General features: G+C 35.8%; 1 non-coding gene across 1 annotated transcript; it reads right to left on the reverse strand.

The window, feature by feature from the left end:
• Window positions 1–702: 702 nt before the first annotated feature.
• On the reverse strand, window positions 703–809 carry LOC112502410. The gene has a single exon (XR_003067687.1). It is a non-coding gene; the product is annotated as a small nucleolar RNA R71 (small nucleolar RNA).
• Window positions 810–6786: the final 5977 nt, after the last annotated feature.

Here is a 6786-nt window from a genome sequence, read left to right on the forward strand (position 1 = left end):
TACACCGCGGAGAGTTTCTTGAATTCGATCCAAATATTGAGAGAACATTCCGTCAAAGAAGAAGGGCACAAAGAGCATTTTATGCTCTACTCCCCCTAATATGGCGTTACCTCCCCCACTTGGTGAAGATGTACCACTTCAAAATCCACCACCAGGCTTTGATCAAATACCAAGGTTGCAGCCTTTCCTGCCAAATCCAGCACTTTTTGAAAACCCGCCAGAACATCCTTTTCAACAATGGCCACCAAATCATGATGATGCACATAATGACACATAATATGAAAATAATGATCATCCAAAAGCGCAAATTCCAAATATAATAAATCGTGCATACTATAAAAATGGAAGAATCATGGACTATGTTATTCCCAATTTTGAGCAATTGAACTCAGGGATAGTTAGGCCTCAGATGACAATCCTCTATTTTTAGCTTAAACCAATCATGTTCCATATGTTGCAAACAAATGGACAATTTGCTAGATTACCATCAGAAGATCCTCACTCGCATTTGAAATCTTTCATGGAAATTATAGATGCTTTCTTGATACTGGGAGTGTCGAATGCGCTCTATGACCTACTTTGTTTCCATTTTCTTTACGGGATTGAGCAAAGTCATGGTTTAATTCATTACCACCAGATTCTGTACCATCATGGAATAATATGGCCGAAGTTTTTTTGTGAAAATATTTTCCATCCACCAGGAAAGTCCAGAATGATTTTTGTCTTTTTAAACAAATAGACGATAAAGTTGTTCCTGATGCATGGAAGAGGTTTAAAGAGATGTTAAGAAAATGCCCTCACCATGGCATTCCTTACTGTATGCAACTCGAGACATTTTATAATGGGTTAATTCCTATGGCTAAACATATGCTCAATGCGACTGCAGGCAGGGCCTTTATAGCTAGTACCTATAGTGATGGGTATGAATTTCTTGAAAAGATTTCAACAAACAATGGACATTGAGCAGATCCACATGTCCAACCACAAAAGAAGACAGTTGGAATTCATGATGTAGATGCACACACTGTATTAACAGCACAACTCACTTCCATGGCCACCATGCTTAAAAACCTAACTTCCGGCCAAGGAGTGCAGCCAACTGCTACTACACTTATTCCAACAGTCCTTTCAATGCAGTGTGTTTGTTGTGGAGGGGAACACTCGTATGAACATTGTTCTCATAATTTTGAATCTGTAAATTATGTACTATTAGATCTAATCCCTATTTGAACAAAAACAATGCTAGTTGGAGGAAACATCCACATTTTTCTTGGAACAGTCCATGTTTAAATCCATCCGCTCATAAGCAACAAGGTTCCTCTAATTTTCAATGCAACAGCATGCGAGCAGTTCTAATTCTCAAAATCATCACCAAAGTTTTCAAACTACTCAACCATCTTTTCAAAACAAGCCACTTCCACAAGCTGAATCACCATCTTCTTTGGAAGCTATGATAAAAGGCTTTGTGGCTCAGTCTCAAGCTCAACAATAATTGTTGACCCAAAATCAATCTATTTTTAATTAGTAAAGTGCTACCATCATAAATCTAGAAACTCAAGTCAGTAACTTGCACTCAATCAGACCAATAGAGTCCTCGATACTTTGCCTAGTAACACAGAAGTCCCAAAATCCTTGGGAAAAGAACATGTGAAATTACTGACCCTTAGGAATGGAAAGGAATTAACAAAGACCATACAAAAAGAAAGTGAATAGGTTGTGTCTAAATCTAAGACTACACCAATGGTCCCTGTTACTGAAAATCTACCAAGACCATTAGAGCACCAATCATCTGAGGTCCCTACTTTTGTCTCTACTTTTGTTCCCCCAAGTAAGACTACCCTCTATTATTCCCAGAAGAAGCGGTTAGGAAGAAGTCAATTGAAGATGAGGTTATAACAGATTATAAGACCAAAGATGTGACCCTATCTGAACCTCAAGAAAGTAAAACCAAGAATCAAGGCATTAAGTACCCATCTTGCTCAACATAGTCAAATAAAGTTGTCATAAAACCAATCCCTCCTTATGTGCCCTTTCCCTAAAGGTTAAGAAATAAGAAGGAAGAACTGTAATTTAAGAAATTTTTGGAAGTGATTAAAGCATTGCATATTAGCATATATCTTGTTGAAGCAATTGAGTAAATGCCCAGTTATGCCAAGTTCCTCAAAGACATCATAAGTAAGAAGAAGAAGCTGACCGAGTTTGAAACCGTAGCTCTTACTGAAAGATGTAGTGTGCCTTTGACCAACAAGATACCTACTAAGTAAAGACCCGGGAAGTTTCACTATACCTTGTTCTATAGGTGGAAAGGAGATTAAAAAGGCTTTGTGTGATTTAGGTTCTAGTATTAACCTAATATTCTTATCTGTTTTCAACACCTTAGGCATATGAGAGGCTAGACCCACCACTGTAACACTTTAATTAGCCAATAGATCCATTTCTTATCCAAAAGGGAAGATTGAGGATGTCTTAGTTCAAGCTGATAAGTTCATATTTCTGGATGATTTCATCATCCTAGATTTTGAGGTGGATAAAGATATTCCTATCGTTTTAGGAAGACCATTCTTAGCCACCAACAGAACTTTGATAGATGTCCATAAAAGAGAACTAACTATAAGGCTTTAGGACCAAGAAGTCACATTCAATACTTTTAGCTCCTTAAAGTACCTTGATTACTTAGAGGAGTGCTTAGGCATAATTGAGATAGAAGCAATATGTCATGAGGAAGTAATTATAAAGGTCTATAAGTTGGAGGAAGAAGATAGTATTGAAATAGATGAAAAGAAGATTGTTGAGGAGTTAGATTTGAGAGAGAATGATAGTATTCCATATGATGTACAACATTTGAGTTGTTGGAAAATAGTAAGAAAAAGAATTTTACCCCGTCCATAATATCACCACCTGACCTGAAGTTGAAGCAACTCTCATCTCATTTGAAGTATGCTTTTGTAGGAGAAGAAGGCAAATTGTTTGTCATCATATCATCTACCATAGATTTGTATCAAGAAAAGAAGCTTGTAGATATGTTCAAGTTGCACACAAAATCTATAGGATGGACCATTGTGGACCTTAAATGGGATTAGTCCTTCTATTTGTCAACATAAGATCATCCTAGATGACAAGAACTTCAAATCTGTAGAGCCACAAAGAAGGTTAAACCATGTCATGAAGAAGGTAGTAAAAAGGAAATATTGAAATGGTTAGATGCGGGAATCATTTTCTCAATTGCTGGTAATTCTTGGGTTAGTCCAATCTAGTGTGTCCCAAGAAGGGAGGGTTTACAGTCGTCACCAATGACAAACATGAACTCATCCCCACTAGAATAGTATCCGGTTGGAGAATATGTATGGACTACCGTACGATAAACAAAGCTACCCAAAAGAACCATTTTCCATTACCTTATATTAATCAAATGTTGGATAAGTAAGCCAAAAATGAATATTACAGTTTTTTGAGTGGATACTCGGGATATATTCAGATAGCCCTATCACCCGAGGACCAAGAAAAGACCACCTTCACTTGTACCTAAGGTACTTTTGCCTCTAGGAAAATTCCATTTGGACTTTGCAATGCACCTGCAACTTTTCAAGATGCATGATGTCCATATTCTTTGACATGCTTAAAAAATCCATACAAATCTTTATGGATGATTTTTCAGTTTATGGCTCATCTTTTGATAATTGTTTGGATAATCTAAAAAGGAGTCTTGAAAGGTGTGAAGAAACTGATTTGGTTCTCAAATAGAAAAAATGTCATTTCATGGTCAAAGAAAGGTAGGACATTCGATTTTTGTAAAAGAGGAGTTGAGGTAGACAAAGCTAAACTTGAGGTGATTGATAAATTACCTGAACCAACCACTGTCAAAGGAATAAGAAGTTTTCTTGGTCATCCTCGATTTTACAAAAGGTTTATCAAAGACTTTTCAAAAATCTAAAACCCTTGTGTTTACTTTTGCAGCATGACCAAAGATTTGATTTCAACGACGAATGTAGAAATGCATTCAACACTTTGAAGAAAACTTTGAGAACTCCACCGGGAACAAACCTTTTAAAATCATGTGTGATGCCAATGATTGGGCTGTAGGAGCTGTCTTAGGTTAAAGAAAAGAAAAAAAAAATTCATTTAATTTATTATGCAAGTAAAACTTTAAATGAAGCACAAATTAACTACACAAAAACTGAAAAAAGAGTTATTAGTTGTGGTTTTGCCTTTGAGAGGTATAGATCATATTTGATGGAAACAAAAGTCACTATACACACTGACCATGTTGCCATCAAGTACTTGATCTCAAAAGGAGATGTTAAACCTAGGTTGGTAAGATGGGTATTGTTGTTGCAAGAGTTTGACTAGAGATAGTGGATAGAAAAGGAGTGGACAACCAAGTAGCAGATCATTTGTATATACTAGTGAATCCTAGTGAGGATAAAGAAGAAGGAGGCATCATTGAAACTTTCCCTAATGAAATAATCCTTGTGCTGCAATCAAAGTCACCATAGTTTGTTGATATAGCAAATTATTTGGCTTGTGTCGTAACACCTTCTAATTATTCTGGCCATATGCTTAAAAAATTTATCCATGATACCAAGTCTTATCTTTGAGATGATCCTTACTTGTTTAAAATTGGTGCAGATCAAATTTTAAGAAGGTGTATCCCATAAACTGAAGTGGTAGAAATTCTGCAGCATTGCCACCAAGCAGCACATGGAAGACACTTTAGAGGCCAAAGAACAACAGCTAAGGTCTTACAATATGGTTTTTATTGGCCAACTCTCTTCAAATATGCTCACAATTTTGCACAAAGATGAAATGAGTGTCAAAGAAATGGTTCCATTTCTAAAAGGAATGAAATGCCACTAAATGGGATCTTAGAAGTAGAGTTGTTTGATGTTTGTGGAATAGATTTCATGGGACCATTTCCCCCATCAAACAATTGTCAGTACATTCTAGTTGTTGTCGACTATGTATCAAAATGGGTGGAATCTATGCATGTGTTCATAATGATGCTAAAAAAATGGTTAAGTTCCTTCAAAAGCATATTTTTACAAGGTTTAGTACCCCTAGGGCACTCATCAGTGATGAGGGTACCCACTTTGTAAATAACCTGTTAAGTGAGTCCTTGCAAAATACAAAATTAACCACAAGATTGCAACTGCCTACCACCCACAAACTAATGGATCGGTTGAATTCTCAAACAGAGAAATAAAGGGAATCTTAGAAAAAGGTTGTCAAGCTGAACAGAAAAGATTGGGCTTTCAAATTAGATGACGCTTTATGGGCATACATGACTACTTTTAAAACACCAATTGGTATGTCCCAATATAAGTTAGTCTTTGGTAAGGCTTGTCACCTTCCTTTCAAGCTAGAACACAAAGCATTTTGGGCTGTCAAAGAATTAAATATGTGTTCAAATGCTACTGGCAACAAAAGAAAGTTTCAACTTTGTGAACTAGGGTAGCATTTGGTACACAGACTAGATGAAACGGGACTGCACTAGAGAATATAGAACAAGACTAAATTGTTTGTCCTACGTTTGGTAAGACTAGAACATGACTGAATAAGACAGGATAAAAGTTTTAAAATGATCATAATGCCCCTAAACGTTGTTTAATGATATTCTATATCATGTAATGATTGTAAATGACACAAATCAACCAAAATAATTTAAATAATTTTATATATAATATTTAAGCTATTCTTTTTAAATATGTATACATGATTTAAACACATTCTTATAAATACTAAAATTTTCGCAGCTAGTAGAAACTATGGATTTGTTATTCTTATAAATACTAAAATTTAGCCATATAATAGAAAATGACCAGTCATAACCCTAACCGTTTAGATAGTGGAACTGTAAATATTGAAAGTGATTGTGGAATCGATAACCATGGAGGTGAAGATGGAGGAGAAATCAATTGTTGAATAGATAACCATGGAAAAAGAGAAGCAAAATAGAGGCTCATCCTTTTGTTGGTTCAGACTGTGGAATCGATAACCATGGAAGATTGAGGAGACATCAATAACCATGTAAAATTGAGGAGAAATCGTACCTGAAATAGAGGCTGAAATCGAGTTCAAGATCGTGGAATGGAGAGTTTTGAGTTCCACAATGGAGGCTGGAATCAATACGATAGAAGATGAAGAAAGAGAATGCGATGGAATTAGGTTTTGTATTTGATATCAAATAATAAGGGTAATTTTGTAATCTTAAGTTTAACCTCATGTTTTTCCATCTTTTTTTGTGGAACAAAAGAACTCAAGAATAGTCCCATGAAATCTCACTTTTGTCCCATGTTGTCCTATCTCATTTTTGTCCCATGGCACATCAAACAAGGGACTATTTATTGTTGTCCTTTCCAACCCACCCAATCTGCGTAACAAATGCACACTAGAAGAACATATGAACTTGTCCTATGAAAATGCCAAGCTCTATAAAGAGGAAAAAAAGAAATGGCATGATAAAAGAATTCAACAAAGAGAACGAAAAGCAGGCCAACAAGCCCTCTTGTTTAACTCAAGATTAAAATTGTTCCCAAGAAAATTCAAGTCTCGATGGTCTGGACTATTCCTTATTTATAAAGTCCATTCATATGGAGCAATTGACCTAGTTAATCCAGAAGACAATTATGTGTTTAAAGTAAATGGTCAGAGAGTGAAGTTATTCCATGATTTAGTAGAGATTCCAGAGCAATGCTCTGTGGCAATGACTACCATTTGCTAAAAAGCTTCAAAAGTCTGTGGACTCTTTATAGTCCAAAGTGGTTTTGTACATAACAGATCTGCATATTT

This window comes from Cynara cardunculus, unplaced genomic scaffold (assembly GCF_001531365.2).
Source record: "Cynara cardunculus var. scolymus isolate 2C unplaced genomic scaffold, CcrdV1 Un_Scaffold_1357, whole genome shotgun sequence".
NCBI lineage: Eukaryota > Viridiplantae > Streptophyta > Magnoliopsida > Asterales > Asteraceae > Cynara > Cynara cardunculus.